A 21575-nucleotide genomic window follows, 5' to 3' on the forward strand; every position below is an offset into this window, starting at 1 on the left:
TTCTGACTAACTGTCAAACACAGACTCAAATACCTATAGCCCTCAAATATAGAATTCTGCCTTCGTGAGTGCTTTTGCTTCATTTCTGAAACCTGTCAAGCAACCATGCCACTTATTTCCTCCCTTGCTTCCTCTCTCCCTGACCCAACACGACATGTCCTTAAGAAACAGATTAAGAGTCTCTCCTCCGTGAAGACTCCTCTCTCCTCTGATCTCCTTTTGTGTTTGGAACCAGACTCCAGCATTATGTTAGCTGAAGATTTCATTTCTTTTTTAATTGATTCATATGATTTAGTCTCCTCTCCCTAGTTACACTGTAAAATCCTTTAGGGCAACAATACACATTAATTAATAGTTTCTGACAAAATTATTCTTCTTTTAGGTCTCTAAGAGGCAAAATAGAAGAACTTCTGTGTAGTAAAACATGTGTGCACACGCGCGCACACACACACACACACACGCCAGAAATCATTGGCAATTCAGACCAAATATTATGAAAACAACAAGCCAGAATTCCTCCATATGTACAACTGTTGGTTCCTGGCTTCCATTAACTTGACATCCTTGAGCTACCCATTTGTCTGATCCAATATTGGTAAGCAGCAGAGAAATAATGATTGCTTCCTAAATATGCCATCACAAGTTTGGCAAGGCACAATAAAACATGAGTCTCTAACCCCTGTCTCAACCACATATTGAGAATGTTTTAAAGCCTACTTCAACCACACACTGAGCGTATTTTATTAGACTTTCTCACTATATCAAGGCAGAATTTTCTTTAGTTGATTGTGCCTGTGCACCCATAACTCCTTGTTTTAATTCATTCTTTCAACCGAAACCTATAAAACATTCTATGTATCAGGTAATAAAAGACAGAAACACATTAGATTAAAGAGGTAAGAAACACGGGCTCTTGATCCAAACCATGGAATGAGCTCCATCACTTACCCAAAGTGTGGTTTTAGGAAGGCTACTTAATCTTTCTGATCCTCAGGTTTCTCATCTGTAAAATAGGGACAGTAATAATATTTATAACACAGAGTTGCCTTAGGGGTAAATAATTTAATATATGTTAAGAAGTTAGAATATTACCTAGTACTTAGAAGCACTATGTAAGTATTAGCTTTTAATTTTATAATTAATTATATTAAAATGTTTTTAAAAAGCTTTAAAAGACTCAGTGCATTCCCCGTGGGACAACTGGACCCATAAAACATATGGGCTGATGGATACAAAGGGGATATAGACAAGGGACAATAGAGGCACGGGGCAAGGAGTGCTTCTGTTGCTGAGGGAATCAAAAGACTTCCATAGAAGAGGAGCTGAAGGTGATTTTTGAATGAGGAAAAGGAGTTTTTAACATGCAAAGTAAGGGGAGGCAATTCTAGGCAGAGGGAACATTTATGCAATGTTGTATGGAATTGTACTACGGGACAAGGCAGACAGCACAAACAGACCACTGAGATGCATGCAGTCTCTGCCCTACGGAAGCTAATGTGTAGGGAAGATGGAACATGTGATAAATAACCACAGCACTGAACAGAGTGTATAATGAATCTCCTGTGAGCACTGAAAAGTAGTAAATAGTCATGCATTTGTATCTGTCCTTTATTGAGTATCATTAAGTCCTCACGCCAACTCTATACTGTGGATATTTTACCCATTTTACAAATAAAGCAACTGAGGCATAGAAAGACTGAGAAAAGATCTACCCAAGGTCATACAATTAGTTAGTGGTAGAATGAGATTTGCAACCAAAATTCATCTAAGATTATGAAATTAACAATAAACTATGTTTGTTTATATTTAAGCCACATATTAATGAAAGAGTACAATCTGTATGAAGAAAATTAAGGGTTGACAGGTGGTATTAGGTGCTTGGTCCCCAAGAGAAATATTTTGAAAAAGCAATCAAAACTGAGAATTAGTTTATTTAAAGAAGACTCTTCTTTTCTCTTAAATACAGCATCTCTGAAGTGGCTGCTTTCTCATCTAATACATACATTTGAGGAGAAAGGTAGGGAGGTAGGTAAATAGGTAGATAAGATAGATGTAATTTTTTGCTACCTAATATGCTAATTATTAATAGAATATCTACATGTGAGCATTTACTGAATTACTCTCTAAAATTGTTTTTGACAGAGCTCTATCAAAATAAAACTAAGACCTTGGTAAACATTAATCACTCTAGTATAAATTGTTGCTTTGAAGGTTGTATATGAATTGTTTGCCTTATGTGTCCTTAAGGACAATTTAGATAGAAAAGGAAATAATATGAAAAAGAGGAGGAGGAGAAAATTTGGAGAAACAGGTGTGTTATTTTTCTACCAGTCACCTCAATCCTATTGACCTTTGCTTCAATTTAAGCTATTCTGGTCCATTCTGTTTGCTTTTCATTCTCTGTGCTGATGTGTTTTCATTTCTGCTCTTTTGTTGACTTTTGGTTCCTATTTCCCTGAAGTTCATGGCTCCCTGGCTACTTCCTCCACCCCCTTGCCCTTACCCAAACCTCTCTATTGGAGGCTGGGTCTTCATACGCGTAACTAAGTGGGAACACTAACGCAGTTACCCAAATAGTCAGATAAATGCATTTACAAATCTGAACCATCCATCTAATTGCTTCTTTTTTCCACTTTACTTACGGCATCTGTACTATGAATACAGTCAGTCACTTTCCAGCTGAAGCCACAATTATGCCCATGAACATTCACTCCCTTCAGCCAAAGAACCAGTTTAACTGACTTTCCCCCCACTGACTTGAGTGGTCAGTGGGAGTGACAGATTAGTTGCTTCAGAGTTTTAAAGAGAAAGCTTCTGGATTTATGTTATAAAAGCATCTCTTTAACTAGTTCTGGTAGCTCTCTGATGCTTCATGCACCCTGTGTAGTTACTAAAGACTCTCTCCAAGAGTGAGTGGCAGCGGAGCTCTAAAACAATTACAAGCATTTAAAAAGTAATTATCAGAGAATTCTAATGCAAACAAAATATCTATTTTGACGACCATGAACAACCCTGTACAAACATTTCTCCCTCTCTCTCTGTCATAGATGTGGCTCTCCATTTCACAGAAGATTTAATTACAAATTTGTCTTCCTTATCTTTTGGGCCCACACTACTGCTTGCGAAAAAGAGAGATAATACAGGTAGTAGTGGCAGAAGGGTCAGAGTCAAGAAAGGCAGAGAATATGGATTTAAGGTTAGGGAGGATATTTTTTAATAGAAGTGCACATGGTCTTGTAACCTTTAAGCTAAAAATGTGTTATTTAGAAATCATCTGTAATTATATTCTGAGAGAGGAAGTTGACAAATCATAACATAGCTCTATTCCTTTTGTTGCTTTATACGAAATATATTTTAAATAATATATTTTTTAAATTAATAACACTTTGGATTTCATTTTTTGTTTGATTTCCTTTTCTTTTTCTCTTAATGAAATAAGTGATACCACCTTTTGGTACATATCCCTACAAATATTGGCATGTAAATATAATATTTCTGATTTATTTGCTGTTTTATTAAATTCTATTAATTTTGTGGAAGACAATTTGAAGACATAGGGTTATATGCGTTTGTTAAATGCACGTGAACACTCTTCTCTGAAAATACTACCATCCTCTGAACCTGTGTTGTACACTATGGTAGCCACTAGCTACAGGTGGCTACTGAGCCCCTAAGATGTGGCTAGTAAGAATTGAGATGTACAGGAAGTATAAAATACACACTGAATTTTGAAGACTTAGTTAAAAAAAAAAAAAAAGACCACAAAATATCTCAGTAATTTTTTATGTTGATTATTTGTTGCAATGATAATATTTTGGATATACTGGGTTAAATAAAATATCTTATTAAAATTATGCCACCTATGTCTTTTTTTCACTGTGACAACTAAAAAATTTTAAATTTCCTATGTGGCTTGCATTATGTTTCTAGTTGATAATACTGGTCTAGGTAAGGGAGGGCTGCCTCCTAACTCTGTAAAGGCATTGAGAGAAGAGACCATTTATTCTGTAAGATTTTGGCCGCAGTGAAGACGGAAACTGGCACTTCTGGGAGGAATGAAACTGATTACTGACTGAATTCTTAATTAGTCTTGGAGTTAGAATGCTCCTTAAGTCCACAATGGCGCCTACTAACTAAATCTTTGGCAGAAAAATGGTGCCATATCAGCTACAGAATAAAATATTAAGTCCATCAAAAAGAACATTTGGTTGGAAGGAATAGAAGAGGGAGGGAAGAAATAATAAAGCAAGCCAAAACATCGATTGAACTTAACCTTTAAATAGAAAAAATAAACAATTGCCAGTTTGGTACCATTTAAGTAGAGAAAAGTAACTTGTAACCAAGTAACCAAGTAACTTGATTAATTATGCACTTACTGCCAAGAAGAAATCTATACTTCCCTTTGTTTCCCCAGTCAGTGACCCGCTGAGGAAATTTTGTGGTTTAGCATAAACTAGACTTTTGTTCTTATAGCACAATTTTTGGAAATTCCACTTTTCTTTGGTAAGACTTTCCTCTTATTGGTACCTTAATAAATAGAAGCATTTCTATCACTATGTTTTTCTTTTTTACTCCTCTTGTCTGGGCTAGTACTACACTCCCTGAGAATAAATTATTCAGCAGTGAATTCTCTCAGCATACCATCTAACGTTCTGGGAGAGAGCTTACCACCCACACAATACAGTAAAAAGTAACCATGAAATAGAAGACCAATGACGTAAGTAAAAGGTAGTTCGTTATTATAGTCAGAGAACTTTATTTTAAAATATCTCATCCAATAAAAGGCAGAAAATTACCACGTCCAATCAGCCAAATTGAAAGCCTGGCTCCTGTCTTAACAATTCCTTGTTTGGGGACCACCTTCTATTCTTTTGAAACACAGGGGAGAATGGCTGTCATGAAAATGTAATGCTTCTCCTGGAAATGCTAATCCTTGTTGCCACTTTATCATCCCAAGAACCCTCTAATGGGAATTTCATTAATATAATGGCATTCCCTGTGGCTTTTGGAGAGATGATCTCCTCTGAAATAGTTAAAACTCTAAATCATTTTCAAGCATCACAATACCTTGCTATGAATCAGGCAATGACACATGTGGCCAGTTAAATGAAGAAAAAAAGTCATCAGACAGGACTACAGCTGCTTCTGCAAGTAGCTTGAGTCTATACTGATACCAATGTTTTCTGATCAAAATAAATTCAACAAGCAGTACTTTCACATGGTAAGTAACATAGGGAGTTGGGGTTTTGTTTTTTGTTTTTGGCTTACCTTTATTGGTTTATTATAAAGGATAAAAATTAAGAACAGCCAAATGGAAGAGACGTACAGAAAAATGTTTGGGGATGGGGGGAGGCATGCCCTGCCTTGGGTGCATCACCGTCTCAGCACGTCAATGTGTTTACCAATCCAGAAGCTTCAGAAGATAATAGCACATTTTTATATCATTAAAAATTATGTTTGGTTTATCAATATTTTTAATCTATTTTAAATCAAAATATAAAACTAACTTCTATACATCCATACTATCCACAGCTTCAACCTACATACCATCCTACTAAAGGGCAGTCAGTATAATCTCCAGGTACCTGAATTTCAGGACTGGTCCTTGTCCAGACAGAAAGCACATGCCTCTGGCCCTTTGTCTTCTGAAATATTACTTTTCATGTTGAGACTCTACTCTGGGTGGTCATACTTCTCCGTCTTCCTGGATTAAGAGATTTTCTTTTGTGCTGTCTTGGTACCCTGCATGGATTCCCATTAATAGCCTTTATTACGTTGAACTTGAAATTATCTTTTTATCTGGCTGTCACTTGAACTAAGTTCCCCTTAAAGTAGGGACCATCTACCTACATCACCAGTACCTAGGTCACTACTCAGACTGTAGATGGTGGTTAATGTATTGTTGAGCTTTTTACAAACAAATGCTGGCTAAATTAGATCCCTGCCTCAGGAGGAAATTTTTCTCCTACGTTCTTACTCATAGTGTTTTGTATCGTGCTTCCAATAAAGGGTTCAGTAGAAGTGTTTCATAGGTGCATAAAATGTATGCCAATGGAACGAAAGGACTTGGAGAGTATAGGCAAGAGAAGGAAAGTATTTACTTAGTGCTGATGAGTTCTTCTGATAAAGCCCTTAAAGAGCATTCAACCTCAGAGCAAGCAATGGATGACATATGTAAATTTATGATTCCTCTAATTTGCCTCAGTTTGCATGTGTCTTCCAGAATGTGAATGTCTTGCTATACAGTGTGTGATTCTACTAGTTAAATATCTGTCTATCTAATCTATTTGGGATAAAGACCAACAAAAACCCACCTCACCCACCACCAAATAAACAGTCGTCTAATCCAATACGTAAGAAATACTGCCTGATCATGAATATTGAAGAGTGGTATTTTGACTACCAATTTTACATGTTTTTATGAAAGATTTAAGGGATGTTCAAAAGTAGTCAGACTTCACAAATTTCCTCTATTCCCTAATAGTGATTAAGAGCATAAACTTTTCATAGCAGATGGATCTGAAGTCAACACCTGCTTCTATCACAGATTAGCAGTTGAATTGGGAAAGTTATGTAATGTTTTTGGGCTCCAGTTTTCTTATCTGTAAAAGGGGGATAATAATAGGGTTGTTGGGAAGTTAGATGAAAAATTATATACAGAGAAGAGCTCATCTATAGATGTTACTAAATATTCTATTATATGCTGGGCACATTAATGGCAGTGCATTTAGCTACTGATATTATTATTCTTATTGCCAATTGTCTTATTGCCCTGCTTTACTGACTTGCAGCTCCTTGAAACCCACTGAGCAATTCTTTCCCTGGTGAGCACTTTACTGCAAAGTTCCAGTACCTCAGAGTGACAGTAATTTTCTTAAGTCTACATTATAACTAAACGGAACATTCTGGTAATTTTATTTAAATTCAAAGGGGAAATTTTGACTTTTGTAGTTATTAAGCATTCCCAGTATTTTAAAAAGTGGTTAAATGTCATTTGTTATACTTTATGTCATATTCTCCATAGGAACATTTTTTATTATCTTAAAAATAATTTCTTTCTAAAATTCTGAAAATAAATAAATGAACAAAAACCCCATCATTAAATTTCTCATTGGACCATTAACTAACTAGAATATGAAATACATTTCACAATCACTTTGGAATTTGTATGTTATTGATCTGCAGGACTCAATACAAGAAAAACACAGCTATAAAGTAGACTTGGAGGGAGAAAAATGTTATTTTTTGTTTAAATCTTATACTAGTTACTCATCTCGTTCTACACTATACTCAGAGTAAGGACAATAATTTCTCATTTAATGAAAGTTTAATATTTTAAAAAACTTGAAATTTATCACTAGACATAATAATGTATAAAAATGTAGTCACAGTTTGACTATACTTGAAAATTCTTAATTATAGTTTTAAATTGGGTAAATGGTCATTAAGTTGGGTAATGGCCACTTACAGAGGAATTGGTGATTGATACACAGTGACGTAAAGTTGCCATATTCAATATTGCTCTAATAAGGGATTTATCTTTGATCTGTGTTTCTAAAATTAATGATTGATTAATTTAGTATAATACCTCATGGAGGCCCTATTCTCTGTTCTCAAATTTCTATTTTTAGAGACCAGCTTTAGCACAAGAACTATTTAAGATTCAGGTTCATGCAAATTTCCAATGGCAATTATCTCTTATTTGCAATATTTCTAGTGTACACATTAGTTAGTTTCCTATTCCAGAGACATTTTGACATCTTAGCATTATCCATTGCTGAACATGTGAAATTAACATAACATTTTTTCATATCTTTTGGGGAAAAACTACCTTTCATCTAAGGATCAGGTATAATGAGCATTTAGTTGAATGACATTCTACCTTACAGTCCAAAATGAACCCAATTTGAAGGTCAATTTCTTCCTTTCTTTATTTGTTAATAACAAAATAACTCATTAGGTTTATGGTCAGATCATTAATGCAATCTCAATTATCATCCTTCCAATTGGTTCAAATTGATAACATCACATTTTCAAGAATCACTACCTGCAGAGAGGTTGTCAGATATCTCTATTCATGCTCATCAACTGTCCTGATATCCTGGTGTTGCAAGAGAATGGTAACTCCCTAGGAGAGGTTCACACAAAATCAGACTCATCTAGGTGCTAATTAAAAATGCAGTTTCTTCAGTCTTACACCAGAGGTACTGAATATAAATTTTTGAATGCAGAGCAAGAAAATCTACATTCTGAATGCAGAGCAATAAAACCTACATTTTAAATATTTCAAAGGTAATCATTTTCTTATGCACTATGATATAACTGGTAAAGTCAACGGCTAGATCACCGTATCAAGAAATACCCCATCAAATGTGTTTAACATGTAACTAATTGACCACCTCTATTGGATCACATATTTTCAGGTCTGGGTTACGGGCAGTACATATAGACTGGCTGGAAATAGCCAGCATAAAAGCTGTATTAACCATCAAGTTGAAGTGTTCTGCTCAGTTAAAACAACAGCACTGAAACTAGTTCAGGAGGAGAGTGATGCCTATTTTAGTACGTAGAGGTGAAATAAGCAAATGCTTATAAAATAAACAAGCCACGGTTTTGTGGAAACTGGCAGAATCACTTTTTGAAACGTGAGTGGTAGGGCAAAGGCAAGCATCACTGTATAAGGAGAACTTAAAGACTTAAGCAGAACCTGCTCCCTGGAAGTCAGTTAGGGAAGGAAAGTGCAAACAACTGAGAAGCTGGAGAGCCCAGAGAGAGGAACAGCTTTTCCCTGAATCATTTTCCTACACATGGCCTTCTCCTTTGCTTCGGTAAACACGCACACAGTTCAAAACATTTGCTTTGAATCTCTGTGGAACTGGCCTTGGCTAAACCAATCGTGGTCCTTGGACCAGCAGCACAGGCCTCACATGGGAGCTTGTTTCATACACAGAATCTCAGATCGCCCACACACTGGCGGACTCAAGCCCGCAGGTTAACCAGATGCCCATGGGATTCATATTTCCATACAATTCTGAGAAGCATAGGCTTAAAAAATTTTCAGCGCAAATATAAAGAAGTTACATCTGCCTTCTCACTACCCTGTGCCGCTTACTCTTCTCTCTTCCGAGCATGTTCTCCTAATCTACTTTTCATTCTGCTTCCCAACATCTTATAAGAAGCTTTCGTAGGGAACCAGGTTTCAGTAAACCCTTTCTCCTAAGAACATATATGAATTTTATTTAGACACTTCTACATTAATTTACATTTATGCTTTTTTTTAATTGAGGAAAAATACTATGTTTATGTACATTTGTATCTTCAGCATTCAGCAGTGTGCTTGTCTTACAATTGATGATTTATGGAATTTCGTGGATTTAAAAATCCAGATGATCTGGAAATCAAGTGATATGGTCAAAAACAGCAAATCTTCATAGAAGAGGATTATGATGACAAAGAGGTCTATTGCAAATACTAACTCAATCGACACTGAAAAATTAGCAAAATTATATCATTGAGATGATGATTGCTTTGTTTTCATTTCCAGTGATGTATCTGTTAATTGTTCACAGGCCTATTAAACTGGCATATGATCTAACAGTAGAATGCCAAAGAACAAGACTAAATTTCAATTTTTCCCTAATGTTTATTTTGTATATTCAAGGAAAAAAATGAAATTATACTTTTAAATGAACAAATAAAGCCATATATGTCTGAAATGGAAATAACATGCATTTATCATTTTTAAAAAAATATTTCCCTTCTTTTCTTATTAGGTCTCCTATGTAACTATTGCTGTAGTTAATATTTCTCTTCTGAAACTGCATAGCAAAAAAAAAACAAAAAAAGGCTAAATTATTCAATAACTGAAAACTTAGAGCTGGAATGACTTATACATCTAAATTATAAATTTTATTTTAAATAATATGTGAGCTTATGCACAGAGTACTATAAAATGTCAAATTCCCTCCTGAGAATTCTTCCTCAGGAAAATAATTGTATTACAGCGCGATAGTAATTTAAAAGGACCAGCCATTGGATTAAAAGCAACTTCTATTGTTCTTTTTTCCTTTTAGTTTCTACAATAAACAAGCATTTCTATTTTAATAACATGTTTTAAGTGAAATGCAACAAAAAGTATCCTCTAAACACCAGCAAATATTCATTAGACTACACAATGTACAAAAAAGACACAGCTTTGAGCTATGGCTACACAGTCTACGAATGTGATTATTTTGCCTCTTTAATAACAAAATCAGTCCAATAAATGTCAGATTAGTAGGCACTTTGTCAAACCATGTTAAATGTAACCAGTTTAACTGACTTTATTGTTTTAAATCTATCTGATTAAATAGCATTTTTACTTTAGTTTTTAAAATATTTAAATGTCAGGGTGAAAAAAATAGCACAAGAGGACTTATAATAAACACTTGTTCTTTCATCATCTTCTTCCCACCGACCCCAACCCTACTGTTCCATTTTAATCTTTGATGGTTATTTCAGTAATTTAAAAGTGTAAGCTTAAACTACTATTTCCTAATTTAGATAAAGCCCTCCTGCTATGTAAGGTGATAGTTTAACTTATGTCTCACCTCCTTTTTCTTTCCTCTTCTTCCTCATTTATATAGTTTGTCTGAGGTCTTGTATAATCAAACCTCTATTACTACTTCATGTTCCATTTACTTTCCACATTATCACTTGGCATTCTATTATGTAAGATGAAAATATTAGCACACTTACATTTTCTCATTCCTTTCATTTGCTAGTTTTTATGAGATGGACCCACTCTTTTTCATTTCCAAAGCATGTGTATATTTATGTGCATATGTGTATTTAAAATTTTTTTGCCATGCCTATGTTTCTCTTGATCAAACTTTTTAGAGTTTTTACTATTTTACTGGTATTTTTAAAAACTGGGTTCTGAATGTGTTGATCATCTCCATTGTGTCTTTGTTGGTTTTCATAGCGTTCTTCCCTTTGATGGTAGTAATTAGGATTTTTTTTTTTTAGTTGTCTTCTATCTACTATCAAATGTCTCCTTCCTTCCCTGTCAATTGTGTTTTTTTCTTTGGTTGGCTTATATAGGTATTTCCCATTCTGCTGGTGACCCTTTGATATCCACATAAGAATAGGAATAGCGTTATTAATGCTAGTATTCTCCCATAACCAACCCTAATGTGGAGTGCCAGGATCTGTGCTCTTGTTAAATCTCTCCTCTTACTAAGAAGATGGGGAAATGCTATATGCGTCGGCAGGGTTTGACAACCAGCATGAATTCAGCAGAGAGAGAGAACTAGCCATTAGATTATTTACTCTTAAAATTGTAGAATAAAGAGTTTTATGCTTTGATGTCTATGCTAACAGTGGGAGCCTTAGTTCTCCACAGTCTGCAAAATATGTTTAGTGTAATGTCTTCTGGTTTTGCTCAGGAGAAAACACCAGGATGTTGGTAGCTGTTAGTGGAGTAACTAGGGGCTAGGGGAGGGATGGTGAAGGGTAGGAGAGGAAAGCCCTAGAGCAGCTGTTTCATAGGCAGCTTTCCAATGAACTTCCATTTGTCCAGCCCCTTTCTCAACTATCACCCAGCACTGTGGACACCAAGACTGAAGTCTTTCTACAGGTCATTCATTGGCGCTCCCTCCCACATTATTCTGGCTAGCATATCATTAATATTATTCTATTTTTTTTTTTCACTTATTATCAGGCTTCCATCAACTTTCTGCCTTTTTTAATGTGTTGAAATATACTCATGGACCTGTCTTATTCTTTTGGCTGCTGCTATGGATTTACTTTGTTCTCTTCCCAATTACTGTTATAGCTTAAGAATTACGTTAGTTCAAATGTGTAGGTTGAGATAACATTTAATTCAGAATGCTACTAAGAATCTAAATAAGATTTAGAACTCCGTGAAAAAAACTCTTTCACATCCTAACAATGTAATGCCATAAGTAACAATAATAATAATCATGATAACTTCTATACACAAAAAATTAGTATGTATTCCCCCAAGTTGGTCTGGGTGTGGTTTTCCTTCTTTCTCCAGGGTGCCTCTTGGTATGGTTTTTATGTGATTATTATGCCAGCAAAAATGCAACTGTTTATAGGTCATGTTAAAAAAATACGTCCAGCTGAATCTAAGGGACACATAGCTAAGCATTCTGTATTTAGAATATACAGAATATATTTTAAACACTATTTTGCATGCTTTTATCATGCAAGACAATGGATTATACGTTTCACATGCCAGAGGTTATTTAATATTGACCACATCCCAACTACCACGTGTTAGAATATTTGCTCTCTTTTTACAAATGAGGAAACTGAGGCTCAGACTTATTAAGTAATTGTATCTGTTAAGCTTCTAATAGTAGTGGCTCCTCAACGCTACAGCTTGGGCAGCTATGGAGAAAAACAAGGCTCTACGGCTGCTGACTCTGGGACACTTACAGCCAGGCTGATGAGACAGAATTGAGGCAATGGGAGCCTGAGCTCCAACGAGAGCAGGGTGTGATCCCTCATCCTGTTCCTGGCTATGGCTGTCATGGAGTCAAGCTCCTAGAAAGGGAAGCAAGGCTTCATCCAGGACCACGATGATGTCATTCAGATGATGAAAATTCATGCTCTCGACAGACCATCTCACGGCAGATGTATTTAATCTAGGCATGCAAATTTTCTGAGCAAAACAACAGAGTGGAGAGACTGATTACACCCAAACCTGACATCTCTGGACATAGGGACTGACACAGACAACAAAGATCAGTCTAGCAACAAACTACCTCAAACTAATCTGAACACACTGATTGTCCAATCTGCACCCTCCCCAGCACCCAGCACTCTAGAAGCTCCCTGCCTCGCCTACAGTGCCTAGGCTTCCAACCCCTGCCCTCCCTCGCCAAGAAAAGTAATCTGGGCTGAGGTCATCTTCCATATGCAGAAGATGACTGTCCATGCTCTGCTATATAACATGCCTAGGCTCATCTGGGCAGTTGTTGTATGTATGTGCTCATTCTAGCCAGCACCCAGTGATCTCCTGAATAGCACAACTGCAAATTTATAGTCTCATGACAGGTGACAGAACATGATTTTATTTTTAAATATGCATGTATTTCTGAACATTAACTTTATTTAAAATTAATCTTAAATTTCTAAAATGTTAACTGCCATATTTTGAAATTAACATGTCTATGTAATGTCTATTAGAATTCTGTGAATTTTGACTGTTTTAAGAACAGATTTTTTTTCCAGCAGAATCTGCTTCTACCTTTCAAAACATGCATTTAATCATGTGTTGCTGTCTTAGACTTTTATTATTTTATATTGAGAAAAAGATCATAAATTGTATTTGAAATATGGAATACAACTCAGCAATAAAAAGGAATGAACCATTGATGCACAAGGCAGCTTAGATGAATTTCAAGGGCATTAAGCTAAAGAAAATAAAGTCAAACTCAAAAGGTCACGTAATGCATGATTCTATTTATATAATAGTATTGAAATAACAAAATTATAGAGATGGAAAACAGATTAGTGGTGGCCCAGGGTTGGCAGTGGTGGGAAGGGGATGGGTATTATAAAGCAGTAGCACAAGGGATATTTGTATTGATTGTGATTATTTTTTATCTTGATTGGTTTGCTGGTTACAGGAATCTCCAGGTGATGAAATGACATAGAACTTTATACACATATTGCACCAATGTCACATTCCTGGATTTGATACTGTATTCTGATTATGTCAGATATAACCACTGGGGGAAAGTGGGTTAGGACTCTTTTGTACTATCTTTATGACTTTCTATGAATCTGTAAATACTCGAATAAAAGAGGTTTAAAAAAAAGAAAATTGAAAGAAACATTTAAATAGAAAAAAGTGCATTATATTTAGAAAAAAAAAATACAATTGGCTAGTACAATGTATGTTTGCTTGATACAACTACTAGAGAGACAGCACAGCCTGCTGGTTAAACACATGAACTCTGGAGGTCAATTACTTACAAGCTTTGTGACTTTGGGCAAATTTTTTAACCTCTCTGTTCCTCAGTTCCCTTATCTATAAAATTTACGTAATAGAGGTACCTACTTTGTAGGGTTGACATGAAGACTAAATGCATTTCAATTTGTAAGGCATATAAGCAGTGCTAAGAACATCATAAGGGGCTTGTTAGGTATGTAAAAATATAGACAGTAATATCGTTACTATAAGAGCTTAAATAATTAATACAACAAAAATGTATTGATTGCCTATTATTAGGCAGACACTATTCTAAGTGCTGGAGATAGAGCTGTTAAAAAAAATAAAGCCCCTGGTCTTTTCCTGGAATTTACATTCTAGAAGAAAAGAAAGAAAATAAGCCAATTAATAGGTGATATAATAGCAACCTAAGTTAAAAAATAGAAGAAGAATACAAAGGAAAGCTGGGCAAAGTTTAGAGAGTGGCGGAGGCTACTGTTTGGGTACAGTGGTCAGGAAGGTGCTCTCTAAGGAAAAAACATTTGAGCTGAGATAGTAATGAGGTGAGGGGATAATGAGGCAGGCGCACGATTGATGTGTCCAAGGAAGAGACTGGATTCCAGTGTGGCTGAAGTGGCGTGAAAGAGGGGAAAGTAATGAAACAGAGGTAGTCAGAACTGAACCACTGAGGCCTTTAGGCCATGGTGTGGACTTTAGGTTTTATTCTGAAATGGGAAGTTACTGGAGCATTTTGAGCAGGAAAATGAAATGACTTCATCTGTGTTTTAAAAGAAACACACTGTATACCTTATCACCAGCAGATTGTAAGGGTGCAAGAGCAGCAAAAGGCAAATGAATTAGTTTTCTATTGCTGCTATAAAAATTGCCAAAACTTGGCACCTGAAAACAACAAAAATTAACTATCTTACAGTTTGAGAGGCCACATGTTCAAAATTAGTTTCCCAGGCCTAATATCAAGGGGAAAAATCTTTTTCCTTGCCTTTTCTATCTTCTTGTGGTCACCTGCACTCCTTAGCTTGTGGCCCCCTTTCCTCCCATCTATCCAAAATGTTGCTTTCATTGTCTCCTACTTCCTTCTTTGACCTTCTTGCTTCTTGCCTATAGGGACCCTTGAGATTCCATATAGGTTCCACTTGCATAATCCACGATACTCTCTCCATCTCAAGACCCTTAATTAAATAACAGCTGTAAAGTCCCTTTTGGTATATGAGGTAACATTCACATGTTCCAGGAATTAGGACATGAATATCTATGGAGCCATTATTCAGACCACCACAGTACAATTCTTAGAGAGCTAGTGCAAAAGTCCAAGTCAAATGTAGGTGGCTTGAGTTTGAAGATAGTGGAGGAGGTGGGGACCTATTCAAGATAAATTATCTTTGGAATGTGCCTTAAAAATGACAGCAAAGTTATAGTGAAGTCATAAGTCTTTGGTCCACAGGATCTGGAGGTGTATTTTTGTTGGTTGTTTGTTTTAGGGAGGATACGAAACAACGGTCTAGAAGAGGAAATGAGAATTATCTGAGAGACAAAACTCCACCTCCGGTGGCATGTGTGAGGCAAAGAACAGCCACCCGTGGAGAGGGATGAATGGGATCAGGATTCTTGAAGTTGCCAGGTTTCAATTAGAGCAAAAACATAAAACAAATGATAAGGAAGAGACTGAGTACTGTGTGAACGCCTCCTGGAGAACGGGTGCAACTCCTCTTCCAACACATAAATCTAAAATTTGTTTGGGTGCCCAGACTATGCCACACATGCACCAAGAGTTTATGAAAAAGTTTACTGCTCGTACAATGGGACTTTCTGGATAGGGTTGAACAGGCACCCAAGATCCTTAACAGCTTAAGTGAAGAGAGTGGTGGTGGCACTAGTATATGTTGTGGAAAAAGGTTGCTGCTGGGTGACAACTCCCATGCCTGCCCTGGGCTTTGCATGGCTTGAACTTCCATGCCAGTGCCAAGGGATGGAGCACCTGGGCTTTCCCATCACCTTGTCAGATGTGGTGCAAAAGGGGAAGGTGGAGGTGTGGGACCTGAAACCTGTCAGTGTGAAGTCAGACTTTAATTATACTGAGGATACAGGAAATATTGCCAGTGACAGGCCATGGGTTCCATAGGGCACAGTGGAATGTCTACTGCCAGGGTCTCACTCGTGGTGGTCTGAGTCAATTTAGGAGACAGACAGAGCCATAAAGATAAAGTGTGACCGGAAAAGGCTGAGCTTCTTCTGGTAATTGTGGTAAATTGGGATGCATAGCATATTGGAACTAGTTCTAATTATGACCTCTATTGGAAATGATAATAATAATAATAATAATAACAACTGCCCTATAACCTGTACTACAATTAAAATGACAGTACTTTTTTCAAATTTAATTTGTTAATCCTTAACAGCCTATTGATGTATGTATTTTTCCCCTTTTAGAACTGAAGGAACTTGGGATCAGACAGATTATTTATCCACAGTTTTATAGCCGGTAAATGTCAGCTTTGGGAACCCAAACCAGGAGTGTGTGATTTTAAAGGCTATTATTCCCTTTCAGTCATGCCACGCTGCTTTCTTCAGATGGGAGTAGCTAAAATTTACCATATGATTTCACCTAGTAATTTCCATTCACTTAGTAGAGAGGCATCTTGGTTGAACAATTTGCTAATATTGATTTGATTCACCCAGGAAATTCTAGCCTGAAGAACATAATATATTTTCAAAATGTTTCTTGTTGCTCTCTAACTGATGCCAACATATCTGAATTACAAGTGAAAAGGCAATCACAATCCATCATCTCCAGATATTCTCTTGCCATGTAGCTACTGACTTTGACAATTACCAGATCCACTCCTTGGATTGGTTCCTCCTCTAATTACATATACAAAGACAAGAGCTGATAGTAAATTCTTCACTGTTTTCTGTTGAAGCTTCCATTCTGCAATGATTTATCACATATCAATTTTAATTCTTGTTGACCTAAAGTTTGTCACGCACCATTTCTTTTCTGTTGTACTTTTGGGTGAATGAAAAATGCTTCTAAACACCTTTATTTAACTTTTGTTGTTGTAGTTGTTGTTGTAAACATGAGAAGATGAATGTCTGTGATTTCAGGACTAAGAGTGAAGGCCTATTAAACTCCATATGCAATCAGTAACACCATCTCCAATGATGTATAAATTGTTATGATTTTGAGTTGACATCTTGCTGAATCTGAATGAGCCGTAGCCCTATGTACAATGTCACTTTTAAAAACAGGTTTCGTATATCTGAACACATACACTGCACAAAGTGGAAAAAAATGGTCCTATAAAAGCAGTAAAATAAGCACTTGATTAACTTCGTCACAAAAAGATATTAGGGAAAGGCCTGGCGATTATCTACTGTATTCGAGTCAATTAAAACTGTTTTTTTTTTTTTTCTCTTCAATGTGAAAAATGGTCCCTTACAGTAAATACATTTAGAAAATAGCTTAGAAAATGTGAAGGCCCCACAAAACTATTTAATCAATATTGAGAAAGTCACTCTAAGAATTATGGATAGATTGAGAAAAGAAAGTTGCCCCAAATAATGATGTATGACAGATTACAGAGTTAAGTATACTTAAAAATCAAAAAATGAACAGAAATATTTGGGGTGCTTCTCCAATGAGACTGAGATCTTTTTAAAATCTATGGCCGCATCCATTTCATTTTTTGTTTTCTCTACAGTTTTTGTTAGAAGATTGATTAGAGATAGTAATCAGCATTTTCATAGTTTTGTACATTTGACAAAGAATATTCATCTCTATTGTCTCATATTAGGAAAGAATGATCCTGATCTTCACCTAATAGCTTAGATAACTAAGCTCTGAAATGAACAGATTGGCTCAAGGTCACACATCAATCTGAGACAGTAACAGAAATCATTTACCCCAAATTCTGTACTGTTCTTCTACATTATTCTGTGAATTATGGAAGCAGAAATGTTTTATTAAATATAGATATACTGCTGCTAGCACATAAAGCAGGTATATAGTAAATATTATTGTGTGATTACAGAATATTTTGTGTTTTGATAATATATCAATAAAGAAACAAGAAAAAAGACATCTCAAAGTCATTGCACATACTGGTACATTTCACGTATAATTTATAATCATAAAACACAGGAATTGATTCATGGCTCACATTTATGTTTTAAAGTTCCCTACCTGAATGTCAGACACTAAGTCTTCTCTTTCTTTATTCTCATCTACAACACCAAGAATTATGTCACATGCACAGTAAGTGCTTATTGTTGTTAAAAGAACATCCAGATTCAGGGCCAATATGAGTGTAAATGCACTAATGAATAGTGATCTAAAAGAAATGCCATTAGAATATCATGATAATGTACAATGCCATAAATATTTCACTTTTATTCCCTAAAGAGATTGAGACTAGCTTAGAGACTGAAAAAGAGAGGTAGATAATTTTTTCTTAGGGCAGCATACTTTTTTAATTTAATTAGGCCAGCATTTAATAACCATAAGATACTACTTAAATTTGGATTTTTAAATTCTCTGGAATACTGGAAAATCTGGCTCTCCATTACCAAATGTCATTACCCAGTTGGTCATGAAAATCAGCTCGCTCATGTGGGCAACTCTTTTATTCTCTTGTTTGCTGCTTTCTCTAACTGGATCAGACCAGTGTCTGGTCTGGCCCTTGACACTCAAGTGTTTTACCTGCCTGGTCCTTGTAAGCAAGTGAGTTTGTAATTTTATGCAAGAGAGAAGTACTCCTTGACTCAGATTTAAAGGGAAGCCTGTAGTAAAAGGAAAAAAAAAAGAGGACTAGTTTATTTTTTAAACTGAAAGAAATGAAACAAGTATCTCAACGGGAATACAATTCTACCTCATTCCATTCATTTTCAAACTGTTTTCCAAGATCTGTATCTCATCTGCTTCCTACTTCCTCCCAGGAAATCAGTACAACTATCTCTAAGTAAATCTGCATAAAGTACTAACATTTAAAAAATGATAATACAGAATTGTAAAGAACAGAGACAAAGAGTTTTGAAGAGATACCCTGCACATGTCCTTAAATTTTCTTAAAAATCACTAAAACACTCCTTAAAATAAATGTCTGTGGTTAGCTTAGCCCTCCACTTTCCAACTTCTGTTGCATGATGGTCAATGGAACTTCAGCATTAAAGTTAGTGTCATTTTAATGATTTAATGTGTTTAAATTGCAAATTTTAAATTATGGATTATTATTAATTCTTAGTGACACAGATTGAACATTTACGTCAGCAGTTCATGTTTATGATATTGTTCAATTCATTGAATATCTCAAATTGCATGTAGTACTTTATAGAACCTGGAACTTACTTTATAAATATTCTGAAAACTATAAACAGAACATATTATTTTGAAACTGTCCATATAGACAGTAAAAACTTTAATGTTTGGCTTATAAAAAATGTGTTAGCTCTCAAAAGGTAGAGCTAAAATTTCATTCCTCTTAATAATTTGCTCTCAATGTTACTACCATGTTGACTTACCCACAGTAGCTACAGCGTCTGCCCAACTGCAAAAAGCAGGAGCCACTAGGACGCAGTTTTTGACTCTAGGAGAGCACAAGATGTATTATGACAAGTGTGTTAAGAAAATGGGATTGCCACAATATTAAAGAAAAAGTTTATTACAGATAATTGCTTGCTCTCTTTATGCTGCTTCTGTAGAGCTAGGATAAGCAATTTAGGTTAGAGATTTATAACTGTTTTCATGAAGATGTATGAAATCCCAAACTTGCAAGCTTTCTTAATCCACCTATAAATAATTTTATACATTTAATTTCTTCCTGTATAAATTTTACAGGACCATATACAGGCAGAAAGTTTAAATTACTACATGCTTTCTGAAGAGGGAGATATCTCTGGATTTTTTTCCACATGTTTCCTATCTAATACATGATATAAATTCCAAGAGTTCAGCTGTACATAGTTAACAAATGCTATTTTATTGCTCAAACATCTGCAGCTCTCAGGTACTAGACAGACTATCTTTGAGATAGATGTATCTCAAAGTTGGGTTTGTCTACACTGCATGAGAGACTATAAAATTATATGTCCCATAAATCTCAAAAATAACAAATTCTAATCCAAGATCAGACCAGTATATTATTATCATAAAGATTTCATCTACAAGTGGGACGTGATTGACTTTCAACTTGCATACTTTAACTAAAATCATTATTATACCTATAGTCCTGTGCATTGCTAGACGTAGAAAACAGTGGTTCCAATTTCCTGGAAACTTTTAGACAGTTTTCCTATCTTGGTTTACTAAAGGGATGCCATTGGATCCTAGGATATTGTGACAGGTCCTAATCGTGCTCAAGAAAAAACATTCTCACAGTCAGATTTATGCTGGTAACCTAATCTTTGAAAACACCTTAGGCCCCAGGGAAGTTGTATTATTATTTTACTACTGGGAGTTCCAGCAGTATTTAACCTAATTCTATGGAACTATCAGACTTACTCTATGTGACTATCTGCCTGCACGTGACTTGATATAAAATGGGCAAGTTAAGTAAAAACACAATATATTTTGTTCATCTTGATTTGTTTATTGGGATTGGGGGAGTGGGGGTAAGGAGGTGGTGATAGGCCTAATTAAGTATAGCATATATATTTATGACTCTTTTTCAAGAAGATATTTTAACTACCTTGTTGACCAAACATATTAATAATCAGAATAAGACTGAAAATCAATTTGAACTCCTTGGGAAACCCTGTGTATTTGACTTATCTTCCAAAGTAATGAATCTAGGGCATGCAGTTTTGTTCAGATGGGCTCACTGAAATGGGACTTTGATTTATTTAGCTGGTGTCTTGTGTTTTCTCCATCAACAAGAACTTCTTGGGAAAATGCAATTTCCTTTTGGCACAATTGCAACTCTTTATAGGGGATCTATCTCCATTCATTTCTTCTACCTTTTCTTTAGAGAAACAAAGCTTTCACACTGTGAACAATTTAATTTATGAAGAAGAGCATGTCTGTTCATGCGAATACACAAATTAGGAAAGTACTGACTAACTTTTATATTTGACTGCACTACGAAAAAGGTTATTATATATAAACATTAAAATACCTATTGCAATTGCAGTCAAGCCTTTAAAAAGAATCAAATTTTTAACCTGTTTGTTTTAAATAGGTAAGTTTAATCAATTATATATGGGTTGCAATGTAAATTTTTTATTTTAAAATATATTTTGGGAAAGATTTATGTCAGAAAAGATTTTTTGCTATCTCTGCCTTAAATGTTTCCCACATATAAATTATTTAATGAATTTGATTCATACTGACCAAGCTCTTTGTAGGTATATGGCATATCCACTGATGGAATATTAAGCCTTATTAAGTCTACCTCTTAAAATAGGAAATGACATTGACAACTGCTTATAAAGTATAAGAGTCTAATTCATTTGAGAGGCCGATAAAAATTTTAGAAACTCCTTTAAAAAGTAAATACTAGATTTACTTTATGTATGCACATGTGAGTGTTTGTGTGTCCAGTTTTAAGGATCCTTCTGTGCTTGGATAAGTTTGCACAGAACCAGGAGTTTAACAATGCAGTTAGCTATGGAGCTGCCC

This window comes from Balaenoptera ricei, chromosome 7, assembly GCF_028023285.1.
Source record: "Balaenoptera ricei isolate mBalRic1 chromosome 7, mBalRic1.hap2, whole genome shotgun sequence".
In the NCBI taxonomy this organism is placed as follows: Eukaryota; Metazoa; Chordata; class Mammalia; order Artiodactyla; family Balaenopteridae; genus Balaenoptera; species Balaenoptera ricei.